The sequence below is a fragment of the Pseudophryne corroboree genome, chromosome 2 (assembly GCF_028390025.1).
Source record: "Pseudophryne corroboree isolate aPseCor3 chromosome 2, aPseCor3.hap2, whole genome shotgun sequence".
Taxonomy (NCBI): Eukaryota; Metazoa; Chordata; class Amphibia; order Anura; family Myobatrachidae; genus Pseudophryne; species Pseudophryne corroboree.
The window spans coordinates 74,667,922-74,686,413 of NC_086445.1; the positions used below are offsets into that span (position 1 = coordinate 74,667,922).

Below are 18,492 nucleotides of genomic sequence, written 5' to 3' on the forward strand. Positions count from 1 at the left end.
GCCAGTGTTGACAGGAGAAAAAAAAAAAATCCTGTCATCACCAGCTGCTCACTCACCTCCACCCCTGATCCTGATCGGCTGGCTAAAGTCCGACTTCTGACAGTGACTACCCCAAAGCCTGTCCAGAACGGGCTGCTGCCATATATGCCTGAGGCTCCGCCCCCAGTCACGTCCGAGGCTCCGCCCCCAGACCGCCCGAAGCTCCGCCCCCGCACTCGATGTGGCTTGTGGCACTGGCAGCACATACAGTAAGTCCCTTCAGTTTACCCTGGATGGTGCGGGGCTGCATATAATAAATACAAGTTACAGCACAGCAGAAGAGCAAGGTAGGTTTCATAACATCAGTACATATATTAGAGAACGGGGCATAAGTTAAATAATGATATTGTAAAAGGGGGGACAGGAAGCTCAAGTTATACAAATATATAAAAGGGGGGTTAGTGGGCATAAGTTAAATATAAGGAGGAAAAGGGCCACAATTTTAATATAAACGGGGTCACTCAGGAGGCGCAACTTAAATATAAAAGGGGGGATGTGGGTACAAACTAAATACATATCACGGGACAAGTGACAATATAATTAAATATGTATGGGGGCATGTGACAAATTAATAAAATCATACATTAATATATTATTTAAGATTAGATAGCGGCACAATTTAAATATATAAGGGAAGGATGGGCACAAGTTAAATATAAATGTGGGGTGTAGGTGGCAGAACAATATTATCTAACGCTGAGACAGTGGCATATGTTAACTATATAAGGGAGAACTGGAAGCACAAGATAAATATATAAGGCTGGGCAGGGGACACAAATTGATTATTTAAGAGGAGACCGGGGGTACAACTTAAATATATATATGTGAGGGGAGAACACGTGACTTAAATAAAGTACACATTAAAATTAAGCATAAAAGAGAACAGGTTGCACACATTAATGAGACGTTACGGGCCCGATTCAGTATCGTTAGCAGAAGAGAATTCCGCACTTCTGAGCATGCACACCGCTGCGGGCATGCGTGAAGTCTAAGATTGTGATTGCACGCAGTGTAAGTCCCGGTGTGGGCGGCGTTTTGGATTCGGTGATGCAGGGGTGCAGTCCGGGCGACGGAGGTGTGTCCGGACCGTTTGTGGGGCAGGCTGCGTAACATTCATTGCAGCCACTGCGATCCAAAACATGTCGGCCCGGCAACTGACAAGGGGCTTCCCTTAAAATGCAATTAGCGAAGGACCCGGCATGCTAGAGAAAGGAGTTTTAGTTTTGCGATTTTTCGCAAGACTACAACACAAGTAGGGTGGCCAATCCCGGGATCGGCGGGATCCCGGGATTTGAGGCCAAAAATGCCGGGATTTGAATCCCGGGATTGGAGCCTCCAATCCCGGGATTCACGGGATTAAACTGCACATGGGCATTTTGGTTTTCTTGTCCAGGCAGCGCTGCTGAGCACTAGCGCTCGGCTCAGCCTCAGACGCTGCCCGGCCCTGGCTGTGCGTGGCGTGCACATCTCACACCTTTCCTCCGGTGGCCCGCAGCATCTACTCTTCAGCTGCCTTCCAGCCCACCTGATCAGTGGAGGAGGCCGGCCCCGGCTGTGCACGGCGTGACGTCAGCAAGGTCACGCTGCGCATCCACACACCTTCCCTCCGGCGGACCGCCGCATCTGGTCTGCATCGTGGCTGCCCTCCAGCCCGCCTTCTTTGACCTTAAATGGAGGAGGACGCCGCCAGACTGTGCTCATGCCTGTAGTGAGTATGTTATTTATTTATTTTTAATCTAAATTTGAAATGGGCGGGGCGGGGTGGGAGAAAAATTGAATCACGGTTCAATCCTGGGATCCCGGGAATCCCGCGATTGAGCATTTTTCAATCCCGATTCCCGGGATTGAAAAAATGCCCCGGGATTGGCCTCCCTAAACACAAGCTGAATCCATGCCTATATAAGGAGTGAAGGCAGGAGGCATATAAGAATTAAATACTGTATACATATTTTTTTATAGGGTAATTGCACAAAAATGAAATTGGTTCATTTTATTTAACCCCAAGTATTTTCAGAATTTTGGTATGGGTCTAATTTAATGTAGGATGTGTTTGGTATTGTCATAGAATGGAACTTGTGTCGATAATCTGAAAGTGTATTATAGAGGGGTGGAGTTCTCTCATATTAAAGGTCATTTATGTATAATAAAGTTACAGATGACTCCATTTATTCACAGCACTGAGGTTGTGGGTTTGATTCCCACAATGGCTCTGTGTGGAGTTTGTATATTCTCCCCATACTTGTGTGGGTTTCCTCCAGGTGCTCTGGTTTCCTCCCACAGGTTAATTGGTTCTTGGCATAAATTAACTCTAGTGTGTAAGTGTGTGCGTGTACATATGGTAGGGAACATAGGGCTTTGCAAATGCAAAACTTAGCAATGCAATTGCAGGTGGAGGTGCATACCACCGCCTTCCTGCATTTGCGATCTCTAAACTGTAATGCAATCGCAGTTCTGGATGAACATAGCAACCATCGGTCGCGATGTTCATCTGTGATTGCAGGCTAGTAAGCCTGAGTTTACTCAGACTAGCAGTCACTGTGCGGCTTGCTTGGCCAAGGCCTCGCCACTCCCGTTTCCATAAACGTCGGCCTCCCCTGCCCCTCTCTCTGAATGCATCTGCCTGTCAATCAGGCAGAGACGTTAGCATCCCCACGATGCGATTGCAGGACCTGTTCTGCACATGCGCAGTTTACTGTCCATTGGAAAACCGTGTTGGATCGCCCATGCTTCCATGGATGTCAGAGCAGAGCTGGCATGCAAAACCCGGCGAGTTGCAGAACACACCAGGCTTGGGGGTCTCCTCTCCCATATTTAAGTGGTTTCTTTGTCAGTAAGTTTATCTGTATTTTTTGTGTCAGTAAGTGGTATCTGAGTCAGTATGTGTGTGTCAGTAAGCGGTATCGATCATTAAGTGGTCTATGTCTCAGTAAATGGTATATGTGTCAGTAAGTGGTATCTGTCGTGTGTGTCAGTAAGTGGTATGTGTGTCAGTAAGTGGTATCTGTCAGTAAGGGGTATCTGCATCAATAAGTGTGTGCATCAGTGTGTCAGTAAGTTCATAGGCGTGCGCACGGGGGGTGCCTGGTGCGCACAGGCACCCCCTAATGTCTTGCACCACCCGCCTGCAATGATCGCCGCGGGCTATGATAAGCCCTCGATCTCAGCTTGCTGCTGTGCCAGCGCTGCTTATTGCAGTCTGTCACCGACAAACTGAGCTGCTGCGCCAGCCGCCGTGGACAATATATTTATAGACTAGAGGCACATCATCATATGCTGCTGTCACTAATGGGCCATGGTTTCCCAGCGGACGCACAGGGGGTGACTGAGGTTAAGCTCCACCTCCCGCCCGCGCCCTCCAGTCTTCTCCCGCGGCTACGCGCACGCAGCGGGGTGAGTGAGAGGCGAGCAGCTCCTCAGGCATTTCCCTTCTCTTGGGGGTGGACCGGCCGAGTCGGGTGCACGGTCTCATGTCTGCAGGTATGGGACGCACGTCAGGTGGTGGGTCTGGTGGGGGGGTCGGTACGCGGGCGTCTTTGATTAAAGATGCTGGCCGGGCGGGCTCTCGCTGACACGGCAGGGGCTGGCAGCGTCTATATATGGTGGCTGTGTTTTATTTTTTGTGAAAGAGATGTGTGTGTACAGTACATATGGTGTCAGCTGTGTCTGCTGTGTATATGTATGCTACCATGTGTGTCTACTTTATGTATGCATGTTGTGTACTACTGCTATGTCTGTGTTTATGTATGTAAGTATGTCATGTATGTGTATGTATACTATTGTGTGTGTGTGTGTGTGTATATGCTGTGTATGTATGTGTACTATGTGATTGGTGACATGCTGTGATGTGGTGTAATTATTAACATCTCCTAAGAGTTCCGCCCATTGTTTTTGTTGAAAAAAATAAAATTAAAATAAAATCTGAATACAAGATTGAAACGTTGATCAAACTGCTGGGGTCCGTGTGATTATTCATAGCCGCCGTAAGTGCCGCCTACCTGTGACGTATTGTGACTGACCGTTCTGGCCGAATACACCTGGAGGGCACCGGCCGCAAGTAATTTATGTACAGCAGTGGAGTGACGGCTTTGCGAACATATATATATATTAGTCCATCCAGCAGTCCGGCACTCCAACATCCCCTAAGGTGTATTTGCCCTGGTGCCTTCCTAGGGGTGGTGCAGCCCCGATACAGAGGCGGTGTATAAATCAAGCCAGGTGAGTTTATTCAAGTCAATGTTTCGGGGACTGTTTGTAGTGTCCTGAGGAAGGGGGTTCGTCCCCCGAAACGTTGACTTGAATAACCACACCTGGCTTGATTTATACACCGTGTGAAAGCCTCTGAGTGACGCCTCCACACCTTGTCTATATGTATGTGTGTGTGTGTGTGTGTGTGTATGTATATATAATATATGGAAACCCTGCCATAGAAATCCTGTGTTTGCTCCTGCGCCGTGTCCTCACTGTCCTGCAACTGCCGCCGCCAGCCACACCAACATCACAGGCCCAGCCCAGGTAGCGTTCATCTCAGGAGGAATCGGAGCCGCAGCCGGAGCGGAGGACACAGCTGAGTGAGCCTGAGATAGTTCAGCGCTCAGCAGAGAGGGTAAGACACACTCTTATCTGTCAGTGTGTCACTGAGACAGCTCTGTTTTAATATATGTTAAATTTAGATTTTTTTTTTATTACTATGGGTTACTTATATCCCTCAAAATATTTATTATTAATAATAAGAATTTACTTACCGATAATTCTATTTCTCGTAGTCCGTAGTGGATGCTGGGGACTCCGTAAGGACCATGGGGAATAGCGGCTCCGCAGGAGACTGGGCACAAAAGTAAAGCTTTAGAACTACCTGGTGTGCACTGGCTCCTCCCCCTATGACCCTCCTCCAAGCCTCAGTTAGGATACTGTGCCCGGACGAGCGTACACAATAAGGAAGGATTTTGAATCCCGGGTAAGACTCACACCAGCCACACCAATCACACCGTATAACTTGTGATCTAAACCCAGTTAACAGCATGATAACAGAGGAGCCTCTAGAAAAGATGGCTCACTACAGCAATAACCCGATTTTTGGTAACAATAACTATATACCAGTATTGCAGACAATCCGCACTTGGGATGGGCGCCCAGCATCCACTACGGACTACGAGAAATAGAATTATCGGTAAGTAAATTCTTATTTTCTCTGACGTCCTAGTGGATGCTGGGGACTCCGTAAGGACCATGGGGATTATACCAAAGCTCCCAAACGGGCGGGAGAGTGCGGATGACTCTGCAGCACCAAATGAGAGAACTCCAGGTCCTCCTCAGCCAGGGTATCAAATTTGTAGAATTTTTACAAACGTATTTGCTCCTGACCAAGTAGCTGCTCGGCAAAGTTGTAAAGCCGAGACCCCTCGGGCAGCCGCCCAAGATGAGCCCACCTTCCTTGTGGAGTGGGCATTTACAGATTTTTGGCTGTGGCAGGCCTGCCACAGAATGTGCAAGCTGAATTGTACTACAAATCTAACGAGCAATAGTCTGCTTAGAAGCAGGAGCACCCAGCTTGTTGGGTGCATACAGGATAAACAGCGAGTCAGATTTTCTGACTCCAGCCGTCCTGGAAACATATATTTTCAGGGCCCTGACAACGTCTAGCAACTTGGAGTCCTCCAAGTCCCTAGTAGCCGCAGGCACCACCATAGGTTGGTTCAGGTGAAACGCTGAAACCACCTTAGGGAGAAACTGAGGACGAGTCCTCAATTCCGCCCTGTCCGAATGGAAAATCAGATAAGGGCTTTTACAGGATAAAGCCGCCAATTCTGACGTGCGCCTGGCACAGGCCAGGGCCAACAGCATGACCACTTTCCATGTGAGATATTTTAACTCCACAGATTTAAGTGGTTCAAACCAATGTGACTTTTGGAACCCAAAAAACTACATTGAGATCCCAAGGTGCCACTGGAGGCACAAAAGGAGGCTGTATATGCAGTACCCCTTTTACAAACGTCTGAACTTCAGGGACTGAAGCTAGTTCTTTTTGGAAGAAAATTGACAGGGCCGAAATTTGAACCTTAATGGACCCCAATTTCAGGCCCATAGACACTCCTGTTTGCAGGAAATGTAGTAATCGACCCAGTTGAATTTCCTCCGTCGGGCCTTACTGGCCTCGCACCACGCAACATATTTTCGCCAAATGCGGTGATAATGTTTTGCGGTTACATCCTTCCTGGCTTTGATCAGGATAGGGATGACTTCATCTGGAATGCCTTTTTCCTTCAGGATCCGGCGTTCAACCGCCATGCCGTCAAACGCAGTCGCGGTAAGTCTTGGAACAGACAGGGTCCTTGCTGGAGCAGGTCCCTTCTTAGAGGTAGAGGCCACGGATCCTCCGTGAGCATCTCTTGAAGTTCCGGTTACCAAGTCCTTCTTGGCCAATCCGGAGCCACTAATATAGTGCTTACTCCTCTCCATCTTATAATTCTCAGTACCTTGGGTATGAGAGGCAGAGGAGGGAACACATACACTGACTGGTACACCCATGGTGTTACCAGAGCGTCTACAGCTATTGCCTGAGGGTCCCTTGACCTGGCGCAATACCTGTCGAGTTTTTCCCAATGGTTTATAATCATGTGGAAGACTTCTGGGTGAAGTCCCCACTCTCCCGGGTGGAGGTCGTATCTGCTGAGGAAGTCTGCTTCCCAGTTGTCCACTCCCGGAATGAATACTGCTGACAGTGCTATCACATGATTTTCCGCCCAGCGAAGAATCCTTGCAGCTTCTGCCATTGCCCTCCTGCTTCTTGTGCCACCCTGTCTGTTTACGTGGGTGACTGCCGTGATGTTGTCCGACTGGATCAACCCCGGCTGACCTTGAAGCAGAGGTCTTGCTAAGCTTAGAGCATTGTAAATGGCCCTTAGCTTCAGGATATTTATGTGAAGTGATGTCTCCAGGCTTGACCATAAGCCCTGGAAATTCCTTCCCTGTGTGACTGCCCCCCAGCCTCGCAGGCTGGCATCCGTGGTCACCAGGACCCAGTCCTGAATGCCGAATCTGCGGCCTTCTAGAAGATGAGCACTCTGCAACCACCACAGGAGAGACACCCTTGTCCTTGGTGACAGGGTTATCCGCTGATGCATCTGAAGATGCGACCCGGACCATTTGTCCAGCAGGTCCCACTGGAAAGTTCTTGCGTGGAATCTGCCGAATGGGATTGCTTCGTAGGAAGCCACCATTTTTCCCAGAACCCTTTCATTGATGTACTGAGACTTGGCTCGGTTATAGGAGGTTCCTGACTAGCTCGGATAACTCCCTGACTTTCTCCTCCGGGAGAAACACCTTTTTTTGGACTGTGTCCAGGATCATCCCCTAGGAACAGAAGACGAGTCGTCGGAATCAGCTGCGATTTTGGAATATTGAGAATCCAATCGTGCTGCCGCAACACTACCTGAGATAGTGCTACACCGACCTCCAACTGTTCCCTGGATCTTACCCTTATCAGGGAATCGTCCAAGTAAGGGATAACTAAAATTCCCTTCCTTCGAAGGAGTATCATCATTTCGGCCATTACCTTGGTAAAGACCCGGGGTGCCGTGGACCATCCATACGGCAGCGTCTGAACTGATAGTGACAGTTCTGTACCACAAACCTGAGGTACCCTTGGTGAGAAAGGTAAATTGGGACCTGAAGGTAAGCATCCTTGATGTCCCGAGACATCATGTAGTCCCCTTCTTCCAGGTTCGCAATCACTGCTCTGAGTGACTCAATCTTGAATTTGAACCTCCGTATGTAAGTGTTCAAGATTTTAGATTTAGAATCGGTCTCACCGAGCCGTCCGGCTTCGGTACCACAACAGTGTGGAATAATACCCCGTTCCCTGTTGCAGGAGGGGTACCTTGATTATCACCTGCTGGGAATACAGCTTGTGAATGGCTTCCAAAACTGCCTCCCTGTCAGAGGGAGACATCGGTAAAGCCGACTTTAGGAAACGGCGAGGGGGAGACGTCTCGAATTCCAATTTGTACCCCTGAGATATCCCTTGAAGGATCCAGGGGTCTACTTGCGAGTGAGCCCACTGCGCGCTGAAATTCATTGAGACGGGCCCCCACCGTGCCTGATTCTGCTTGTAAAGCCCCAGCGTCATACTGAGGGCTTGGCAGAGGCGGGAGAGGGCTTCTGTTCCTGGGAACTGGCTGATTTCTGCAGCCTTTTCCTCTCCCTCTGTCACGGGGCAGAAATGAGGAACCTTTTGCCCGCTTGCCCACGAAAAGACTGCGCCTGATAATACGGCGTCTTCTTATGTTGAGAGGCGACCTGGGGTACAAACGTGGATTTCCCAGCTGTTGCCGTGGCCACCAGGTCTGAAAGACCGACCCCAAATAACTCCTCCCTTTAATAAGGCAATACTTCCAAATGCCGTTTGGAATCCGCATCACCTGACCACTGTCGTGTCCATAACCCTCTACTGGCAGGAATGGACAACGCACTTAGACTTGATGCCAGTCGGCAAATATTCCGCTGTGCATCACGCATATATAGAAATGCATCTTTTAAATGTTCTATAGGCAATAATATACTGTCCCTATCTAGGGTATCAATATTTTCAGTCAGGGAATCCGACCACACCAACCCAGCACTGCACATCCAGGCTGAGGCGATTGCTGGTCGCAGTATAACACCAGTATGTGTGTAAATACATTTTAGGATACCGTCCTGCTTTCTATCAGCAGGATCCTTAAGGGCGGCCATCTCAGGAGAGGGTAGAGCCCTTGTTCTTACAAGCGTGTGAGCGCTTTATCCACCCTAGGGGATGTTTCCCAACGCACCCTAACCTCTGGCGGGAAAGGATATAATGCCAATAACATTTTAGAAATTATCAGTTGTTATCGGGGGAAACCCACGCATCATCACACACCTAATTTAATTTCTCAGATTCAGGAAAACTACAGGTAGTTTTTCCTCACCGAACATAATACCCCTTTTTGGTGGTACTCGTATTATCAGAAATGTGTAAAACATTTTTCATTGCCTCAATCATGTAACGTGTGGCCCTACTGGAAGTCACATTTGTCTCTTCACCGTCGACACTGGAGTCAGTATCCGTGTCGGCGTCTATATCTGCCATCTGAGGTAACGGGCGCTTTAGAGCCCCTGACGGCCTATGAGACGTCTGGACAGGCACAAGCTGAGTAGCCGGCTGTCTCATGTCAACCACTGTCTTTTATACAGAGCTGACACTGTCACGTAATTCCTTCCAACAGTTCATCCACTCAGGTGTCGACCCCCTAGGGGGTGACATCACTATTACAGGCAATCTGCTCCGTCTCCACATCATTTTTCTCCTCATACATGTCGACACAAACGTACCGACACACAGCACACACACAGGGAATGCTCTGATAGAGGACAGGACCCCACTAGCCCTTTGGGGAGACAGAGGGAGAGTTTGCCAGCACACACCAGAGCGCTATATATATACAGGGATAACCTTATATAAGTGTTTTTCCCCTTATAGCTGCTGTATCTTTAATACTGCGCCTAATTAGTGCCCCCCTCTCTTTTTTAACCCTTTCTGTAGTGTAGTGACTGCAGGGGAGAGCCAGGGAGCTTCCCTCCAACGGAGCTGTGAGGGAAAATGGCGCCAGTGTGCTGAGGAGATAGGCTCCGCCCCCTTCTCGGCGGCCTTATCTCCCGTTTTTCTGTGAATTCTGGCAGGGGTTAAATTCATCCATATAGCCCAGGAGCTATATGTGATGCATTTTTTGCCATCCAAGGTGTTTTTATTGCGTCTCAGGGCGCCCCCCCCAGCGCCCTGCACCCTCAGTGACCGGAGTGTGAAGTGTGCTGAGAGCAATGGCGCACAGCTGCAGTGCTGTGCGCTACCTTGTTGAAGACAGAACGTCTTCTGCCGCCGATTTTCCGGACCTCTTCCGTCTTCTGGCTCTGTAAGGGGGACGGCGGCGCGGCTCTGGGACCCATCCATGGCTGGGCCTGTGATCGTCCCTCTGGAGCTAATGTCCAGTAGCCTAAGAAGCCCAATCCACTCTGCACGCAGGTGAGTTCGCTTCTTCTCCCCTTAGTCCCTCGATGCAGTGAGCCTGTTGCCATCAGGACTCACTGAAAATAAAAAACCTAACTTAAACTTTTTCACTAAGCAGCTCAGGAGAGCCACCTAGTGTGCACCCTTCTCGTTCGGGCACAAAAATCTAACTGAGGCTTGGAGGAGGGTCATAGGGGGAGGAGCCAGTGCACACCAGGTAGTTCTAAAGCTTTACTTTTGTGCCCAGTCTCCTGCGGAGCCGCTATTCCCCATGGTCCTTACGGAGTCCCCAGCATCCACTAGGACGTCAGAGAAAATGTGTTATACTTTTATAATAGCGGTGAGCACCACGGGGGTATTATGCGTATCTGGCACTGCTGGGGGCATACTGTTTGCCATAATGTGAATTCCGGCTCATACTGTGTGACATAACGTGAGTTTTGGATCATACTGTGTAGCGTAATGTTAATTTCAGCTCATACTGTATGGCAAAAAGTGAATTTGGCTCATACTGTGTGGCATAATGTGAGTTTTGTCTCATACTGTGTAGAGTAATGTGAATTTCGGCTCATACTGTGTGGCATAATGTGAATTTTGGCTCATACTTTGTGGCGTAATGTGAATTTCGGCTCATACCGTGTGGCGTAATGTGAATTTTGGCTCATACTATGTGCTGTAATGTGAATTTCAGCTCATACTGTGTGGCGTAATGTGAATTTTGGCTCATACTGTGTGGCATAATGTGAATTTCGGCTCATACCGTGTGGCGTAATGTGAATTTCGGCTCATACTGTGTGGCGTAATGTGAATTTCGGCTCATACCGTGTGGCGTAATGTGAATTTCGGCTCATACCGTGTGGCGTAATGTGAATTTCGGCTCATACCGTGTGGCGTAATGTGAATTTTGGCTCATACTATGTGCTGTAATGTGAATTTCAGCTCATACTGTGTGGCGTAATGTGAATTTCGGCTCATACTGTGTGGCGTAATGTGAATTTCGGCTCATACCGTGTGGCATAATGTGAATTTTGACTCATATTGTAAATAAGGGGCACTACTGTCAGTAGCTAGTGAGCATGAGGACATTTGTGACAAATGCTAGTGTACTGCAGAGGAGGGGTCTGTTGGCATAGAAAGAGACAAATGTGGCTCTGATGGCACATGTGTAAATTATAAACTTACTTGTGTTATATTAAAATGGAAATGTTCGTCCCGGAATACATACCTCTTACCGGCGGTCATGATCCCGACAGTGGGATACCGACCACCAATATGTCCTGCAGCTGGGCGAGTGCTAGAAAACCCCTTGTAGGCTCGCCACGCTGCGGGCTCGGTGGCTCGCTCCGCTTGCCACAAGATCTATTCTCCCTCTATGGGTGTCGTGGACACCCACAGAGGGAGAAAAGCCTGTGGCGCTGGTATTCCGCCAGGCAGGCTCGTGATCGCCTTCCATTTGGCTCAGTAAATCTCCCGTACTTTTCAGAGTGGCCCACTCAAAATTAGGGTGTAATGCTGGGGGGTGCAAGGGGTGTGTATGGGGTGGGGGTCGGGAGGGGAATGCATATGCACCTAGGCCCATCACTCTCTAGTTCCACCACTGGGTCAGGGATAGATTGGGGAAGTGTAAGCAGTGATAGGGTACAGTGCAACTCAGCACTCAGCTAGCACTCATGGTTATGCCGTAGCGGACCGTAAGTACTGCCTGGTGGTCGCACCATTATATTTAATTTTTTTACTCTGGGGTGTATTATATCTACTTTATTAGGGAGAAATTAGATTAAGCCATGTGATTTTACTGAGAGATTGTAAAATAGTTCTAGACATGTCTATGGGCGGTGCTAGGTACGTCCAAAAGGCAGTGCTAGACATGCCCCTCCGGGGTTGCACCCCCTAATAAAATTAGCTGCGCACGCCTATGAGTAAGTTTGACTATCAGTATGTTTGTCAGTAGGTGGAATCTGTATCAGTAAAGGGTGTCTGTGTTAGTAAGTGGTATCCGTAAAGGGTGTTTGTGTCAGTAAATTTGGTTGTCAGTAAGTGTGTTTGTCAGTAAATGTCCATACACACGGAGCGATATAGCTAAGCGATTTTGACTATATAGTCAAATTTGCTCAGAAAGTGCATAACGCTCAGTCACAATCTCTCATAGTCAAAATCTCTCCGTGTGTATGCACCTTTAGTGTGTATGTGCCAGAAAGTGTGTCTGTATCAGTGTACCATATCAGTAAGTGGAATCTGTTTTATTAAGGGGTGTCTGTGTAAGTAAGTGCCATCTGTCAGTAAGGTGTGTTTGTGTCAGTAAGTTGTATCTGTGTCAGTAAGGGGTATCTGTGTACGTAAGTGCCATCTGTCAGTAAGGTGTGTTTGTGTCAGTAAGTTGTATCTGTGTCAGTAAGGGGTGTCTGTCATTAAGTATGTGCCAATAAGTGATGTCTGTGTCCGTAATGGGTATCTGTCAGTAAGTGGTGTCTGAATCAATAAATGTGTGTATCAGTAGGTGTTTGTCAGTAACGTGTGTCAGTCGTGTGTGTGAATAAGTGGTGTGTGTGTGTGCATGTCTATAGAAGTGTGTTTGTGTCAGTAGGGGGTTTATGTCAGTTAGTGTCGTCTGTGTCGGTAAGTGTGTCCCAGGAGCCCTCAGTTCTCTGTCTGTATTGCCCCCATCTTTTGTAAACTTTCCACATCTGCTCTGTTTTGCCCCATCATTGCCCTTCATCCTTCTTTGCATGTTGATACAGCTCTATGTATTATATGGCGGTCACTGTGATGCTCCATGCTTGATATTATAGTCACGGATGTTCTGTATTATATGATGGTCACAAACTTTTTATTGTTATAGTTAACTATTAAGTGATTAAAGGTAAACACTAGCTATGATCTTCATGGAGATGGCCACACACCCTATTTAGACCACACCACACTGGTCACATCATTAGTCACACCACCGCAGCGACTGTCACACCTCCATCAGAGGCACACAATAGGCCCTTCATAAATTTCAGCTCCAGGCCCATGTGAACCTTAATCTGGCACTGGCTAGTACACTCCGCATGTCAGGCCCTATTCTTCCCCGCACAGGTGCAAAAGCATCGCACGGCTGCAATGCTTTCACATCCGATAAGTAGCTCCCTGCCTGCGCAGCCTAGCTGCCACTTTCTGGGTCGCAGCTGCTGCGTGTGACCGCCCCGGCAACGGTCTGAACACGCCTGCGTTGTCCGGGCTGCGCCCCCCCCCCCAACTCGTTCTAACGCCATTGGCAGGCCCCCTCTTGCCCCACGACCGCCACTACCTATCAATCAGGCAGAGGCGATCGCACCAGTGAGATGCTTTCGTATCTCACTGGGTGCACACTTGCAGTGCACCTGCTGCACGGGCACACTACAGGCAGGGCTACAGACGGCGAGCGCTGCTGCTGCAGCGATCGGGTCTGAATTAGGCCCTATGTACTAAGCCTTGGAGAGAGATTAAGTGGACGGAGATAAAGGGGGACATGTATTAAGCAGTGATAAAAGTGGAGAAGAATCAGCATTGACGTAACATTTATAATTTGCAAACAATAAAAGTATACAGAGCAGCTGATTGGTTGCCAAGGGCAACTTCTCCACTAGCTCACTTCTCCACTTTTATCACTGCTTAGTACATGTCCCTCAAAGTACCAGTCAGGCAGCTGCTAACTGCCAGGTTACAGGCTGTGTTTGAAAGACGAAAGTAGCTGATTGGCTGGTACTTTATCTCTGTCTACTTTATCTCTCTCCAAGGCTTAGGGGGACATTTACTAAGCAGTGATAAGAGCAGAGAAGTGAGCCAGTAGTGAAGTTGCCCATGGCAACCAATCAGCACTGAGGTAACATCTATAATTTGCATACTATAAAATGATACAGAGCTGCTGATTGGATGATGGGGCAATTTCTCCACTGGCTCACTTCTCCGCTCTTATCACTGCTTAGTAAATGTCCCCCTGTTGTACATAAACCCCATAGACCCCAAAGTGTCTTTAGACTACAAGCCATGGATAATAGTGAGGTGCACCTGAAATTTTTCGGGTTTTGTGTTTTGGTTTTGGGTTCGGTTCCGTGGCCGTGTTTTGGGTTCTGACGCGTTTTGGCAAAACCTCACCGAATTTTTTTTGTCGGATTCGGGTGTGTTTTGGATTCGGGTGTTTTTTTCAAAAGACCCTAAAAAACAGCTTAAATCATAGAATTTGGGGGTCATTTTGATCCCATAGTATTATTAACCTCAATAACCATAATTTCCACTAATTTTCAGTCTATTCTGAACACCTCACACCTCACAATATTATTTTTAGTCCTAAAATTTGCACCGAGGTCGCTGGATGGCTAAACTAAGCGACCCTAGTGGCCGACACAAACACCTGGCCCATCTAGGAGTGGCACTGCAGTGTCACGCAGGATGGCCCTTCAAAAAAATACTCCCCAAACAGCACATGACGCAAAGAAAAAAAGAGGCGCAATGAGGTAGCTGTGTCACTAAGCTAAGCGACCCTAGTGGCCGACACAAACACCTGGCCCATCTAGGAGTGGCACTGCAGTGTCACGCAGGATGGCCCTTCAAAAAAATACTCCACAAACAGCACATGACGCAAAGAAAAATGAAAGAAAAAAGAGGTGCAAGATGGAATTGTCCTTGGGCCCTCCCACCCACCCTTATGTTGTAAAAACAGGACATGCACACTTTAACGAACCCATCATTTCAGCGACAGGGTCTGCCACACGACTGTGACTGAAATGACTGGTTGGTTTGGGCCCCCACCAAAAAAGAAGCAATCAATCTCTCCTTGCACAAACTGGCTCTACGGAGGCAAGATGTCCACCTCATCATCATCGTCCGATTCATCACCCCTTTCACTGTGTACATCCCCCTCCTCACAGATTATTAATTCGTCCCCACTGGAATCCACCATCTCAGGTCCTCGTGTACTTTCTGGAGGCAATTGCTGCTGGTGAATGTCTCCATGGAGGAATTGATTATAATTCATTTTAATGAACATCATCTTCTCCACATTTTCTGGAAGTAACCTCGTACGCCGATTGCTGACAAGGTGAGCGGCGGCACTAAACACTCTTTCGGAGTACACACTGGAGGGAGGGCAACTTAGGTAGAATAAAGCCAGTTTGTGCAAGGGCCTCCAAATTGCCTCTTTTTCCTGCCAGTATACGTACGAACTGCCTGACGTGCCTACTTGGATGCGGTCACTCATATAATCCTCCACCATTCTTTCAATGGTGAGAGAATCATATGCAGTGACAGTAGACGACTTGTCAGTAATCGTTGGCAGGTCCTTCAGTCCGGACCAGATGTCAGCATCAGCAGTCGCTCCAGACTGCCCTGCATCACCGCCAGCGGGTGGGCTCGGAATTCGTAGCCTTTTCCTCGCACCCCCAGTTGCGGGAGAATGTGAAGGAGGAGATGTTGACGGGTCGCGTTCCGCTTGACTTGACAATTTTGTCACCAGCAGGTCTTTGAACCTCTGCAGACTTGTGTCTGCCGTAAAGAGAGATCCAAGGTAGGTTTTAAATCTAGGATCGAGCACGGTGGCCAAAATGTAGTGCTCTGATTTCAACAGATTGACCACACGTGAATCCTGGTTAAGCGAATGAAGCGCTCCATCCACAAGTCCCACATGCCTAGCGGAATCGCTCTGTTTTAGCTCCTCCTTCAATGCCTCCAGCTTCTTCTGCAAAAGCCTGATGAGGGGAATGACCTGACTCAGGCTGGCAGTGTCTGAACTGACTTCACGTGTGGCAAGTTCAAAAGGTTGCAGAACCTTGCACAACGTTGAAATCATTCTCCACTGCGCTTGAGACAGGTGCATTCCACCTCCTTTGCCTATATCATGGCCAGATGTATAGGCTTGAATGGCCTTTTGCTGCTCCTCCATCCTCTGAAGCATATAGAGGGTTGAATTCCACCTCGTTACCACCTCTTGCTTCAGATGATGGCAGGGCAGGTTCAGGTGTTTCTGGTGGTGCTCCAGTCGTCTGTACGCGTTGCCTGTACGCCGAAAGTGGCCCGCAATTCTTCTGGCCACCGACAGCATCTCTTGCACGCCCCTGTCGTTTTTTAAATAATTCTGCACCACCAAATTCAAGGTATGTGCAAAACATGGGACGTGCTGGAATTTGCCCAGATGTAATGCACTCACAATATTGCTGGCATTGTCCGATGTCACAAATCCCCAGGAGAGTCCAATTGGGGTAAGCCATTCTGCGATGATCTTCCTCAGTTGCCGTAAGAGGTTTTCAGCTGTGTGCCTATTCTGGAAAGCGGTGATACAAAGCGTAACTGCCTAGGAACGAGTTGGCGTTTGCGAGATGCTGCTACTGGTGCCGCCGCTGCTGTTCTTGCAGCGGGAGGCAATACATCTACCCAGTGGGCTGTCACAGTCATGTAGTCCTGAGTCTGCCCTGCTCCACTTGTCCACATGTCCGTGGTTAAGTGGACATTGGGTACAACTGCATTTTTTAGGACACTGGTGAGTCTTTTTCTGACGTGTACATTCTCGGTATCGCCTGCCTAGAGAAGTGGAACCTAGATGGTATTTGGTAACGGGGGCACACTACCTCAAGAAATTACCTAGTTCCCTGTGAACTAACGGCGGATACCGGACGCACGTCTAACACCAACGTAGTTGTCAAGGCTTCAGTTATCCGCTTTGCAACAGGATGACTGCTGTGATATTTCATCTTCCTCGCAAAGGACTGTTGGACAGTCAATTGCTTACTGGAAGTAGTACAAGTGGTCTTCCGACTTCCCCTCTGGGATGACGATCGACTCCCAGCAGCAACAACAGCAGCGCCAGCAGCAGTAGGCGTTACACTCAAGGATGCATCGGAGGAATCCCAGGCAGGAGAGGACTCGTCAGACTTGCCAGTGACATGGCCTGCAGGACTATTGGCTTTCCTGGGTAAGGAGGAAATTGACACTGAGGGAGTTGGTGGTGTGGTTTGCGCGAGCTTGGTTACAAGAGGAAGGGATTTACTGGTCAGTGGACTGCTTCCGCTGTCGCCCAAAGTTTTTGAACTTGTCACTGACTTATTATGAATGCGCTGCAGGTGACGTATAAGGGAGGATGTTCCGAGGTGGTTAACGTCCTTACCCCTACTTATTACAGCTTGACAAAGGCAACACACGGCTTGACACCTGTTGTCCGCATTTCTGTTGAAATACTTCCACACTGAAGAGCTGATTTTTTTGGTATTTTCACCAGGCATGTCAATGGCCATATTCCTCCCATGGACAACAGGTGTCTCCCCGGGTGCCTGACTTAAACAAACCACCTCACCATCAGAATCCTCCTTGTCAATTTCCTCCCCAGCGCCAGCAACACCCATATCCTCATGCTGGTGTACTTCAACACTGACATCTTCAATTTCACTATCAGGAACTGGACTGCGGGTGCTCCTTTCAACACTTGCAGGGGGCGTGCAAATGGTGGAAGGCGCAAGCTCTTCCCGTCCAGTGTTGGGAAGGTCAGGCATCGCAACCGACACAATTGGACTCTCCTTTGGGATTTGTGATTTCGAAGAACGCACAGTTCTTTGCTGTGCTTTTGCCGCAAGTCTTTTCTTTTTTCTAGCGAGAGGATGAGTGCTTCCATCCTCATGTGAAGCTGAACCACTAGCCATGAACATAGGCCAGGGCCTCAACCGTTCCTTGCCACTCCGTGTCGTAAATGGCATATTGGCAAGTTTACGCTTCTCCTCAGACGCTTTTAATTTTGATTTTTGGGTCATTTTTTTATTGATCTTTTGTGTTTTGGATTTTACATGCTCTGTACTATGACATTGGGCATCGGCATTGGCAGACGACGTTGATGGCATTTCATCGTCTCGGCCATGACTAGTGGCAGCAGCTTCAGCACGAGATGGAAGTGGATCTTGATCTTTCCCTATTTTTTTAACCTCTACATTTTTGTTCTCCATATTTTGCGCACAACTAAAAGCCACCACAGGTATACAATGTAGATGGATGGATAGTATAGTATTACTTATACTTATGGACGACGAGTGACGACACAGAGGTAGGTACAGCCGTGGCCTACCGTACTGCTGCTTAGTGCTTATATATAAATATAATATACTGTATAACGGACCTGGTGGACAGTGTCAGCAGCAGACTGCTAAACTAGTATGAAGAAAGAAAAAAAAAACACCACAGGTATACAATGTAGATGGATGGATAGTATAGTATTACTTATACTTATGGACGACGAGTGACGACACAGAGGTAGGTACAGCCGTGGCCTACCGTACTGCTGCTTAGTGCTTATATATAAATATAATATACTGTATAACGGACCTGGTGGACAGTGTCAGCAGCAGACTGCTAAACTAGTATGAAGAAAGAAAAAAAAAACACCACAGGTATACAATGTAGATGGATGGATAGTATAGTATTACTTATACTTATGG

The 18,492-nt window shown here is 48.2% G+C and overlaps 1 long non-coding RNA gene across 1 annotated transcript in view; it reads left to right on the forward strand.

The window, feature by feature from the left end:
* Nucleotides 1-215: 215 nt before the first annotated feature.
* LOC135050510 (uncharacterized) overlaps nucleotides 216-18,492 on the forward strand; it is a 97,462-nt gene continuing 79,185 nt past the window's right edge. The window contains exon 1 of the long non-coding RNA XR_010241638.1: nucleotides 216-326. This is a non-coding gene — a long non-coding RNA (uncharacterized LOC135050510). The remainder of the gene's footprint in view (nucleotides 327-18,492) is intronic.